The sequence below is a fragment of the Zootermopsis nevadensis genome, unplaced genomic scaffold (assembly GCF_977971745.1).
Source record: "Zootermopsis nevadensis isolate Lab colony 2312 unplaced genomic scaffold, Znev_1.0 Znev_ptg000013l, whole genome shotgun sequence".
Lineage (NCBI taxonomy): Eukaryota > Metazoa > Arthropoda > Insecta > Blattodea > Termopsidae > Zootermopsis > Zootermopsis nevadensis.
Window position 1 is genome coordinate 5,638,943 of NW_028259145.1, and position 13,964 is coordinate 5,652,906.

Here is a 13,964-nt window from a genome sequence, read left to right on the forward strand (position 1 = left end):
GGCATGAACTATGAAGAACTGAATTATGTGACAGCTACTTCTCCACAACGTTTAGGAGTAATTATCCCCGAGACTTGCAGGGCAATACTGCAGTGTTTGAAAGGATACCTTAAGGTAAGGTCAGGATTATTACTATATTTGTTAAAATTTAATTAGTTTCTAAATGTAATTATTTTTTTACATTTAATTAGTTTCAATTAGTTCGCGAATCACATGACTGATGATGCCACTTAAGAGGCGAAACATGTCTCATAATATATTTTAACTTATTTGTAAAATACATGGCAACTCTCTATATTTATCAATAACATCAATAACGAAATCACGCCCCGACATTATGCAACTTTCGACTTGACTGGACGAAGGCTCGTGGCATGAGAATGGACCACGTTTCCGCCACTCACGATACGATGGCGCGATGGAGTGATGGAGCGATCGGATGGATTATGGCTCGACAGAATATCCAGACGAGCCCACCGCGCCACGCCAATGGACTTGAGTTTCCGCATTCACAGTACAATTTTGGAGCGACACCGCGCCATTTGGACGAATGGAGCGATCGTGAATGGCTGGCTTAAGACTCCTGGGACGACAGCTACACGCACTGGCCGCCCAAAAACCATAACTCCGCGTAGAGTGAAGTCAAACTGATCGTCAAACAGGAGCCATGGGGAATGGCTCGTAAGTTTTCAACCTGGCAATGACATTTACTGTAGTTATGATCCGCAGATGGTCACACAATCGAACACCTTTGGGCTACATTTGGTTTATTATTGCTTGCAATTGTACATATGTTACAGAATATTACTATTATCATTGTATCTGAGAAAGAATATATTACTTACATGTATACAAACTTTCTAAATATGTCAGACATAACCTTAAAGTTTCGCACCGCCGCAATATTTGTAACTGTTGGCTTATAAACAACGAACAATGTGGCATACATAACACAACACATTAGATTTTGAAAAATTTCCGGTAACATGTACAAAATAAGCTTGTCTTTGACTCACAAACACTGGCCAAAAACTTGCAACAAGCACAGTCCATTCCTTTTGACGCAATGGGAAATAACACAGTTTAAATGAGAGTAAATATTTATTCAGCAACGAACACAAAAGAGAATTACGAAAGAACAAAAGAAGCAAAACGCAGTATTACTTGTCGACATGAGAACCTCAAGTCTCACCAACTTGTCTTGACCTACGAAGTGCCAATGAATATAACGATAATAAATAGGGGAGGCGGGGGGCAGAACGGGGTATCGGCTTTATTTCCTCTGCAATGCGTTGCGATCTATCGGGACCGGGTGAAATACCATGGCATACAGCACAGGGTCATGTCATGTCAGTCAGCGCCATTTTGTGGTTACAGTTTCTGAAATAATCACCCATGCTGGATTTTGGTCCTACATTTTACAATTTTTTCTCAAATTCGAGTGAAGGTAAGACCTATTCATTATTCATATCCACCTTGTTAAATGATGCATGTTACAAGGTGTTCTCTTGAAAGTTTTAAACACAATATATTTCTATTTATTTTCATGATGTCATTTTTGGTGGGACAATCCTAACCTAAAAAAGTATACTCGGAGCACGATGGGGCAGGGTAGAATTGCGTATCCTGTATTGTGGCGATGTCTATTCGCAGTCTATTGAAGGGTGGATCCGGTGTTCGTCTTGCTTGAAATGGGCCCATAACTCATGTGCAGGTGTTGGTAGTCACGATGATGAAGAGGTGGACATGTGTGCCGTCTGCGTTAGGCTCAAGCAGATTTAAAATGTGTAAAGTTTCGACATTTTTGGAGCCTATTTTTTAGAACTTACATTGTACACTTTATAATTTTTATATTCTACGTCATAATTATTACATAATCTGTGTCTTCTTACAACTTTTTCAAACATATCAGCCATACCCCGTCTTGCCCCGGGCACACTGTTTACCACCCCTTTTTCCATGCAATCAGCAATACACAGCACACACGTGGTCGTGATCTCGCAACTGTAAACCAAAATGAAGTAAATAGTCATATTGTTCTCTCCGTGTTGTTGCACATAACAAAAAAAGAGTCCGCCAATTGCCAGTCACAGCGATGTCGTTTCTCCATCTCCATTATCGGAAGACCAACTTAACTCGAAGAAAAACAAAAGAACAACAAACCCTCGTCCAGCGCAAGGGATATTTTTCGTGAACCCGACTTGTCCCAACATCATATTTCACGGGATTAACGTGGGTACGGGAACGCGACCGTGGAAAGGCAAAGGAAATAAACAAAAAATATCATAAATATATTGAATTATATTTATTTATGGACAAATTGTAACATAATCATCGGAAAGTTAGGCATGAAGTGTCACATCAAGGGAAAGACGGAGCCCAAAGCCTCATATACGACTGCTGGCCAACATGTGATGTGGTACACAGCCTCCACCCTCCAGTTCTGCCAACATTCACTGACGGATGCTTATTTTCAAAATTATGTATAAATGGTCACTGATATCTTCTTAAAAACTGAGTCCTGATATTGAACCAGCATATCATAATTAATGTAAGAAGTTGGTTTTCTTCTAGGAAACCATGACACTGCTGACCTGTTGTAATTTGTAGATGTATTTGTAACTTATCTCTGTACTAATCACAATTAGTTCCTTGTTATCGCTGTTTAATAAAAGGCAAAAAAAAAGTTGTCAGTGGAACCACGGTTCCGGAGAATTTGACGTAAATACGTCTATACGGAAAGGAAGTTTATATATTGGCTTTATTCTAAATATTTCCTTTATACATGCTTTACAATTGAGATAAGTTTGATTAAGACATTGCTTATTCAACTTCAATTAGTTACGCTTAAGATGGGTCTGTGGTAGCTGAATGTAATGTAAAGTAATGTAATGTAATGTAAGGTAAGGTAATGTAAGGTAATGTAAGGTAATGTAATGTAATGTAAAGTAAAGTAATGTAAAGTAAAGTAAAGTAATGTAAGGTTAGGTAAGGTAATGTAATGTTTTATAGGTAACAACAATGCCGAGTAAACAGATGACGTTTCCAAGGTAACATAACAATGCAGTTACACTTTTTGCCGAATGACACAGCCGAAAATATAGACGTATTTACGTCAAAAAAAAACTTTTGCAAGGGTGAAAGCAATGATATTGTTTTAAGTTTTGCAAGAAAGCTACCTTGCCCAGGACCGCGTAATTTTCTACGACATATTACTACAAACATTTCATGATCCTAGCGTTTCTCCCATCTTAATATTTGTGTGTCCGCCATGCTGTCATTGCCGATTACAGGATATTGATAATTACGCGGTTTTGGGGGCCTGCAATGGCATAACGTTCATACCAATTTCAGTGAAAGTCAAATCAACTCGTTTACAAGTAGATAGAACACACACTCCTGGACCGTATTGTAATCTAGTAAGTCTACTTTTCTTATTTCAATAAAAGAAAGAACGCTTAGCAAGTACTTATCCATAAAATAATGTCCCTAAAGGAAATATCTCATTATCATTCAAGGATTTATACATTAAATCAGAGCTTTAACGTTCTCCTAGATTAAGGTGCACTATAATTTAATGACGTATTTCAATATGTCGCAATGCAAATCGGGATCCTTGCACGAATTTTAGAATTAAAATTACAAAATGTTAACTGTCTTATACTCAACACTCGTTACCGGAACAGTGTAAAGGCTGTTAATTTATACAACACATTACTTACCTAAGGTCACGCCCTCTAACGACTTCGAAACTTCACTTAATTGTTCGTTATTTCAACCGCGATTGTCTTCAGTCGCACCATACAGGTCGGTCTCACGCGACTGGTTGAAAAATGAAGTATCACATGTTCGGTACACCAGGGTACAGAGCTTATGGGTCATTCTTCATCTGATAAAATCACAAATTATTACTCAATTAATACGAAGTTATTAATTTTTATGACAATCATCAGTACGTAAATTTACGGATTAATCAATTTAATTCCAATAAATATTGCATGTACTGTATATAACTGCTGTTCGTAAACGTATATTCGTTAGAACTACAGCCTTCAACCGTCGGGGATGACAGTATAATTTCATTTATTTTCATTTCAACGTAACAGCTCACTGTTTAAAAGTATCCTATGACTTCCACGTTCTTTGAGCATCATATTTAAATGTCTTAATTAGCTCCAGAATTTTTTCTAAGATGTAGTTACTGGCTCGATCTAAAAAAGAACCTATGAATATTATATTAAATTATGTGAATGTTTACAGTAATCCTGGTTATATCGTAATAAAGTCATTAGCACGAATTGACATCAATTCTTACAATTGTCTTGACAGTCTGAAAACGTAAAGCTACTAAGCAGTAAGGTCACGAGGGCATCTCAACTCTTGTGCAACGACCATAACAGCAGAGTACAAACATAATCAAATCCAGCTCATAATTCCAATAAAATAAAACGAGCAGTTCTCGAGACATTACCTGATAGACAACAGACCGACAGAAAAGACTTATCTGATGAGTTCAACTCGGGGACCGTGAAAAAAGAATCCTTAAATGTCAAGCACTCTACAAACAGTGCACGACAATGAAGTCGGAGAGAGAGATCAGTGATAAATTGAATTGTAAAGGACGTGGAAGAATTATGAGGTACTGCTGTGCCAGTATCTTCCTCTAGTAATCGAAGAAAACCACGAAACGTCTCGTTAAGGGAAGTCTGTTTTCAGGCCGAGCCGAGGGGGATGCTAACCACACAACAGTTCCGGTCTACCTGACAATTTAGCACTATGTATTACTTTTATTTCTTTAATACAGGAGTGGGGAAGGTGGTAATACGGAATATACGAGGTGCGATCGGAAAGTTTCTAGACTGCGCCTATAAAAACCCGTACACTTATCTCAGGTATTAAATTCATCCATCACCCTCGAAGTAGTTCCCCTGGGAGTGAACACAACGATCCAGCGCCGCTGCCAAGCCTGGAAGCATCCCTGGAAATCTTTCTTTGTCAGCCTGTCAAGCACCATCTGCGATTCTGCCTGAATCTCTTCTATCGTCTCAAATTTCCTTCCCTTTAGCTGAATTTTCATCTTTGGGAAGAGGAAGAAGTCACACGGAGCTTAGAAAGGAAGTTGGGGTCGGTTCTTGCAAGATCTTTGAGCTCCTGACAAACGAGAAGTCGATTCTGCTTCTGGTCCTCAGACAGGATGCGTCGCATGTGGAGTTCTTCCTTTAGAATCAGCTGACAGGTCCCATAGCCTATCCCAACAATGTCGCACAAGTCGTTGATGGTACGAAGTCGATCTTCGTGAATGGCCTGCCGAATCTTCGTAACATTTTCGGGCGTTGTGCTCGAAGATGGTCGTCCAGAACGCTCGTCATCATCGACAGAGGTTCGGCCATTTTTAAAACGTGAATGCCACACAAAAGTTTGTGCACGACCCATTGCGGACTCCCCAAATGCTTGCTTTAGCATTTCATAGGTTTCCGTAGCCGTTTTGGCGAGTCTTTGGCAAAATTTGATGCACACGCAATTCCGAAATCGCAGGAGGGTCGGTGTAAAGCACTACCAAAACGCCCGTAACTAAGAAAAAATGCTAATTCGATGATGCCGGCTGGCACACTGATTGACTATGAATGTAGGCCGCACCCCCTAGCGGCAGAAGCTCGTGCTACATCCGGTTCGCCCGCTATTGACACAGTCTTGAAACTTTCCGATGGCACCTCGTACGCTCCTATGTTATTTTGTCTTGCGCCAAGGTTTTACTGTTCTGGAGCTACGGGAGAAAATGTCCGCCATCTTCCAAAATAAGCTGCCTGCAATTTCCACACCGAAATTCAAAGACTGCAAAATACAAGAGAGTATACTCTGCAGCGCAAGGCAGAAGTCTCCGACAAACGAGTTCGGTGCTACGGACAGAATGACTTTATGCTGGATTCGTTTAATATTATAACATTTAAACTACACGTTTGGCAGTTTAATAAAAAAAATTCAAATAACGCAGAAGTCTGCACCAAACGTTTTCTCGACTAAAATTTTCTTGCTGTATAATGGGCTGTGATTTCCTACGGTTTTCGTGAGATATCAGCAACAAACATAGAAGAGAAGTCACTGTTAAACATTTTATGGCAACGTTCGTCTGAGGTAAAGTTCTGTCTCCCTGCGTCCTGAAATTGCAAGCCGATTATTCTACACTGACGCACAACACACAGTTTTCATACAGCATAACTTCAGCGCAGAGCCGCGTGAATGTAAATTAGACACGAAAACTTTATAAAAAAATGTGCTACTAGTCAATCGAGCTGTTGAGAGGTCTCAGCTCATCTCTTCACACTATCGGACACTTCATTTCTCGTGCCAGATTCTAGAATTACTCTCGTCTAAGAGATAATTAGCATACGAATCGAGCTCGCTGTAACCGAAATTCTCACTTTAATCTGTTCACGTAGGTGACATCGCAGGAGATATGATTTATTTTAAAACTTTTCGCAAATTACATTACGAAAGCATTTCTGCTTCGTGTCTCGAAGACCCGGGCTGGATTGTTCACCTACGAGAATTTCGATCTGATGGTGGAGGCAGCAAGCATCTCCGAAACTTCGGTAAACTTCTACTAGACGAGATGGCGCATCAATCCAAGGTCGCGAGGACTCAGTCTCACTTGGCAAATTCTCACATATTTCGTGGTTTTCCTCACGCACCCCGATTAACCGCATGAACAGACCACGACCTGTTGATTCAACATCAAAATTCATCGTTCACAATGATACAACCGAGTAAACGTCATTAAATAAGCTAAGCATAACGTCAGAAAATATGTTGCTGGTTATAGTTCAACCACTTAAATTTTGGCAGGTGTTAAACTCCTAGCTGATATCTGCTCCAGCACAAGACCCCGAGTGACGGCAAGCCAATTACATAAACATTATAACGAGGTTTTACGCACGGCCCTTCAGAAGTAGTCCAGGTGTTGCTAGGCAACGCAGTTCATGTGACGTAAGCAAGGCATTACTCTACCTATTATGGGCCAGAGCAGAGCTCTTAACTTGGAGTGTCAACACAGAAAATTCGGTCTTCGCGTCGTTCACAGACGACGCCCTCATGAGCGAAAAAAAGGCCGTACCACCATTACGTACGACACGGAGGAAATTCAACTGTTTAATTTAAATTAACCGAAATATGTTGGCTTAACCGTTAAATTTGACAATGATGAAAGGAACGCTGATTTCAGCATGTCGACGTTTCGATAATTTCTTAATTCTTTACAGTTGCCCGAAGTTGTAACGCATTATAAAAGTAATAAAACACAGTGTTGAAGCCTTTAATCCGAACATGGCTTACCCAGGATGTTGATAATTTTACCAACAAATGTGAATATTTAACAAAAAGTATATAATTTTATTATGCCTCGAATGGAAAAAAGCGGAAATTTATATGTGCGTTTAGCACATATACCAGGTGATTAAAAAAGGACTTTACAACTTTGAAAGTGTATAGAAATTTAATCAGAAAGCTTACAGAATCGGTTGAGGTGTCATTTTGTAGCAAAACAAATCAAGTTTGACTCACGTTGTGCTGTAGTACCGAATTCCTTCACCGCGAGCGCAAGCGGCAGTGCATTTGAAAATGACCAAGAAGGACGCGTTCACTTCCGGCAAGACGGCGCACCACCTCACTACCTCACAGAAGTCCGGGATTTCCTCAATAACCGTTTCCCAGGTCGGTGGATTGATCGAACAGGGTCGATAGCATGGCCACCTCGTTCTCCAGATTTGACACCTCTCGATTTTTTCTTATGGGCTTTCATTAAAGATCGTGTGTATGTTCCACCCTTACCTGCCAATCTCAAAGCTCGAATCACCACCGCAGTTGCAGAAGTCACACCGGATATGCTGGATCGTGTTTGGCAAGAAATTGATTTCAGGTGGGATGTCTGCAGTATCACCAATGGCAATCACATCGAACAAAAATGACTGTTTGAGGAAAAACTTGATTTGTTTTGCTACAAAATGACACCTCAACTGATTCTGTAAGCCTTCTGAATAAATTTATATACACTTTCAAAGTTGTAAAGTCCTTTTTGAATCACCCTGTATAACAGATCCGTGATGTAAGGTTATTTTAGGATATAAAGTAGGTTAGGTTAGGTTAGATTAGGATAGGTTAGGTTAGGTTATGATAGGTTAGCTGGAATAGAGAATGAAGATATTACTAAAGAAACAGTTGCAAAACCTCCAAGTAATTAAAGTAATCCTAACTTACGTAATTTTTGTAAACGGAAGAACACAAAATCTTAGTCTGCTCTGAATGCTACGTTGTAATTTGTTCTTTGGCTAACAGTGAACCGGGCAAGACAACAATTTATAACAATCTTAGTGTGAAGTACAGAGGTAAAGCTGTCTCTGTGGGTAACCACCATAGCGTAAAGGCGTATAGGGAGCGTGGAGGTAAAGTTTCACGAAACTGAGCGATCGCTTTCAAGGCAGCGGCCAAGATGTAAACCAGATTGTCCGCCAGCAGTCAGTCTGTTCACCGACCGAGCCGCCCTGGCTCGTGAACGTTTTCTAAACGATCATATACAGAAACTTCAATATTTTCTTTCTTCTCATGTCAACCTCAATGACAGAGGAAAGGGTCTTGAATAGGGGTGAAGAAAAAATCTCTAAGCATTTAAAACGCAGATCTGCGACCCTAGAGCGAGGTGTGCAGGGAAGATGGCAATTTGGTTGAATAATGAAACGGGCAGACGCGCGAGGTATACGTGGCCTGTGCTTCTCGAGATAACAGCAATCAGCGAGATGTCGATGCAAGGTTCGGCCTGCGTGGATCTGCACGCGGTAACCAGATACACGCAGCAGATAAGGGACACCGTCTTAAAACCGGAGCTTCCGGACGATACAGCGCAAGAACTACTTCGGTTCCACACGCCCTTATTCGCATTATTTACAGTCGCCATTCGCCCCCTCCGATGTGATCAATGTAACTTATTTAAAACATTTCTATAACAGCAACGCTCTTTAATATTAATATTCACACCCAGTAATGCAGCCTTGGTCCACTAAACAATATCAAGGCAATGCAAACAACGTGTCTATCACAACAGGGAAATCACTTGTCCGATGCACACTTATTCTTGAACGGAGCTCAGAATCATCACTCCTGATATGTGGAACGCGGGTGTTCAAACAGGACATTATATTAACAGTCCTGTAAACATCAAACAGGATGCTGCAGTATGAATCACTGATAGTATCACTTATTATGAAAACGACCACACGAAAAAAGATGTCCCACTGTTAGTCTTGTCGACAGCCAAACAGGACGAGTCACTAAGCCCTGCGTCCTGCCAATGGATGACTCCGCTAACAGGCCTGCTGAACATAAAATATCTGCATTAATACGACAGATAACATTAAACAGGATGTTAAAAGTAAAAGGCCTGTTGGATATTACATAACAAACATGCAGAATAAGAAATAACATTTTGTACAGGTCAGTTGAACATCAACCGTGATCTTGCTTTGTACGCCACCAAAGCGTGAAACAATAATGACTGTGTTAAGTAAAGCTTCTAGACTCGGTGGGAGACGGACATTAATTGTGACATCATTACAGATGTTTTGTTCGTCATAAAAACATTCAGGGTTAAACACGTCCATTACAAGAACAAAATGAGAGGGCATGCCACTCACTCACTGTTTGGTGCAGGATATTCTTTGAAAAAGCGATTGTACACTCGGCTTGTCAAAGAGTAGCCCACTTTCTTTATGGAACCCGAAGGTTCATCACCGCTTTCGCAAAAGCCCGCCACCTAACTCTATCCTGAGTCAGCTGCATCCAGTTCGCTCCATCGATTCCTACTTCCCAAAAGGTTCATCTTAACGTTGTCCTCCCACCTAAGCCTAGGTCTACGTAGCCAGTACCCTGCAAACACCCGTACCTCGATTTAATCACCCTAACAACATCAGGGGAGGAGTACAGGCCGTGAAGTGCAATTTTCTCCATGATCCGTCTCCCTCCCCTTTAGGTCCAAATATCCTCCGAAACACACTCTTCTCAAAGACCCTCAGTCTATGTTCCTCCCCCAAAGTGAGAGACCAAGTTTCACACCCATACAGCACAACTGGCAAAATTACACTTTTGTATATTTTAATCTTTAGTTTTTTAAATATGAGACGGGAGGACAAAAGATTTTGGACTGAATAATAGTTAACATTCCCTGAATTTAACCCGATCTTGATTTCGTCATGAATGTCATTCTGATTTGTTAGTGTCGTCCAAAAGTACTTGAATTTTGCCACAATTTCGAAAGATTCATTAGCTATCCACATATTCTGGTAACGTTATATGCGACTATAATCACTTCTGATGACCCATTTAAATGCAAGTCTAATTACAACAGTGTCTGTGAGCTTCAGTGAAGAGAGACCAGCTGTTTTCTTGTTTTTGTAAGGAAAACCTGACAGAACAACTTTACAGCTGATGCTAACACATCCACCGCCTTCTCGGAAAGACAAGCATCCAGTCTGTTACGTTGCGACTTTACTAAGCGTCCTGAGTCAGCTTTGGCAACTTGGCAACAGTCTGTTCAGTGTTGTGTTTCAGTTTCTACAAACTTCGTGGGTTATTGGAATAAACTCTTCTTTGATAAATTTCCTCAGAGAGAAATCTGGCAGGGTAAGGTCTGCAGATCGCGCTGACCAAAGGCCTCATCTACCAAAGAACTCTAGCACGAAATGAACGCACGGCTTTTGCATCGTATTGCAACGCGAATGTGGACTTCCGTAATTTTTCTATGATACGGTATATTTTTTATTTTACCTAAATGCATTCAGAATTCAGAATTTTCACGTGTATAGTCCGAAACAGATTACACATTTTCAATATTATTCTCTTCCTGATTGATAGTCTTATATTTGTTAAGGAGATAGATTAAACTGTGTGCATAAGAAACAGTTCTGAAAAGTTAATGCAATTAGTCCAGTCTTGTTCTCAGTTCCCGCGGATGCCTGTTCTAGTCTAACCTAACCTAACCACTGATCCAGCCGATCACCTGAACATCTCCGGGGACTTCACCGCTGACGCTTTAAACCACGTGATGCAGAAAGACGTAGTAGTGCAATGCGCGACGCCACAAGACAATAGGTATCGAGAGATGTTCTTGTGTTTACTGTCCCGGAAGAAATGTGAGAGACGCAAGAACATTTCTCAATTTCACACTTGTCTTCGCCGTGCCTGTGAAAACGGACAGGTTCAAGAACTATTCCCGTTCTTTGCTGGTGTTGGTCGTGGACAGAACTACCAACTTGTGATTTGGGTGGCTGAGGAATACGGCGTAAAATTGTAGACTACGTAGCTGTAATTTCACGGTATGTTAGCGGTCTGCATATAAAAGTACGAGAATAAAACAGCGTTACTTATTTGGAACTTTTACCGACGTTTCGGCTCCAATGTTATTTAAACAACGGCAAAGAATAGATCGTTTCTTCAAATTTTATGTAGTGATGTTAACAAGAATTCAGATGCAAGTAAAATTCAAGTTGAAAACTTAAAAATTATAAACACTAGCTTCTGCTGTGTGCTTGGGTTCCCGTCGCCATCTGTCTTACAGCACTAGAAACCATTTATCAGGTAATAAGTACTTATTAAGTTACATCCACTCAAACATTCCGGTTTAAGAGGAAACCCTCAACTAATTAATCTCATTATGCTCGTACTAGGTAGGACATCTACGGTCTCGATAATCCAAAGAACAATAAAGCGACGGCTTTCCCATGTCAGTGCTACTGAAGCACGGATGTTCAAGACATGCAGGTTTTGCCACTGCACAAATAAACTAATTTCTCGAAGTGAGTTAGTTTATACTTCAAAGAAACATTTTGCTAAGACTCTTTACGTTACGAAATTGGCGAGAAGTCGATGTATACGTGATTCAATGTAAGGTTTCGAATAGGAATCTTCAAATCGGAGTGTTCTAGCGTAATAATACGATTTGAGAGGGGACAGACTAATATTCAGGGACTCCGCTAGGTCGCGTCACGCATTCTATTGAATTGTCATTGATTTGACAGAGATGGAATCATTCGGAGCATGAAAGTACATTCTGACGAGCCATTTGCCAGGCATCGAAAAGCGGGGATCAGCTTTCCACACGTTTAACGAGACAGAAAACGCACCAGACGCACACAAATCTGTGCTGTGAGGAGGGGGACGTTCACTAGTGGGAGGTTCCGGGGTCGACTTTCGGTCGGAGATTGACTACTGCGAGGTTTTTCGCACTCTTTCAAGGCAAATGTTTCGGTGTAACATTAAGACAGCTTTCTGACTCTTCTTTCCAGATACTTTCGCCTTCATCATTCACAAATTACACTACGAGGTGCGATCGGAAAGTTTCAAGACTGTGTCAATAGAGGGCGAACCGGATGTAGTACGAGCTTCTGCCGCTAGGGGTGCGGCCTACATTCATAGTGAATCAGTGTGCCAGCCGGCATCATCGAATTAGCATTTGTTTCTTAGTTACGGGCGTTTTGGTAGTGCATTACACCGACCCTCCTGCGATTTCGGAATGGCGTGTGCATCAAATTTTGCCAAAGACTCGCCAAAACGGCTACGGAAACCTATGAAATGCTAAAGCAAGCATTTGGGGAGTCCGCAATGGGTCGTGCACAAACTTTTTTTGTGTGTGGCATTCACGTTTTAAAAATGGCCGAACCTCTGTCGATGATGACGAGCGTTCTGGACGACCATCTTCGAGCACAACGCCCGAAAATGTTACGAAGATTCGGCAGGCCATTCACGAAGATCGACGTCGTACCATCAACGACTTGTGCGACATTGTTGGGATAGGCTATGGGACCTGTCAGCTGATTCTAAAGGAAGAACTCCATATGCGACGCATCATGACAACGCGCCAGCACACACCGCCCTCAAAGTTCGCCAGTTTTTGGCCTCAAACACCATGGCCGTCATCCCGCACCCTCCTTATTCGCCGTGTGACTTCTTCCTCTTCCCAAAGATGAAAATTCAGCTAAAGGGAAGGAGATTTGAGACGATAGAAGAGATTCAGGCAGAATCGCAGATGGTGCTTGACAGGCTGACAAAGAAAGATTTCCAGGGATGCTTCCAGGCTTGGCAGCGGCGCTGGGATCGTTGTGTTCACTCCCAGGGGAACTACTTCGAGGGTGATGGATGAATTTAATACCTGAGTTAAGTGTACGGTTTTTTATACGCGCAGTCTGGAAACCTTCCGATCGCACCTCGTACACTATCATTGCACACTGCACGGCAGTTCAAGCGTCATTAAACAAAGTCAGTGTCGAAATTCTCTGAATTTCCATACGCACTCTGCACCCGGTTTTCGTTTTCAATGTTCCTAGTTAAAATATTACACAGGTCTATTTCCTACGCCCGTTGAAATTCAACGGGGGATGCTACGATAAACCGTCGAGTGATCGTCGGTTGTTGGAAACGAAAATCTTCGTGTTGTGGGAAATAGCAACGACCGTTGAAATTTAACTGGAAATTCATTTACAGATTTTTTCTACACCCTTGATTACGTTAAATATTCTTCACTAGTTTGAAATGAGAATTCCAATGTCGTGGAAAATTATACTATACATTTTCTGTATGAATTTGGAAAACCTGTTAATGTCAAGGAGACACTGACTGGTCTGATATAGGGTTGGCAAACGGTGGAGAGCAAGCCACATGACACCCAAGACTACAGATGTGAAAGATTAGTTATGAAATAAAAGTACTTGTAAATAGAGTAATTATTATATAATTGCGCATACAGGATGTCAGGCGCTCCATTCCGACAGACCTACGACCTTCCTAGCTTTGCCTCACCTCACGGAACAGAAGATAAGGAGATGAAGCAGTGGAGTTCAAATCCCCTCCGCCCTTCTCCGATATACGAGGGTGAGTCAAATGAAAGCCGTAATTTTTTTTTTAAAATTTAATTTATTGAGTGAAAG

At 41.2% G+C, this 13,964-nt stretch overlaps 1 protein-coding gene across 10 annotated transcripts in view; it reads right to left on the reverse strand.

The window, feature by feature from the left end:
* Positions 1–750: 750 nt before the first annotated feature.
* Positions 751–13,964, reverse strand: part of LOC110834417 (uncharacterized) — a 206,668-nt gene continuing 193,454 nt past the window's right edge. For 8 of the 10 annotated variants that reach the window (XM_087348499.1, XM_087348497.1, XM_087348496.1 and 5 more), the window contains one exon: positions 1,091–9,362. The gene's annotated coding sequence lies outside the window, so the exon portion shown is untranslated. Of the gene's footprint in view, positions 9,363–13,964 lie in introns of all 10 variants that reach the window. The other 2 variants (XR_015535049.1, XM_087348493.1) reach the window with 2 other exon arrangements.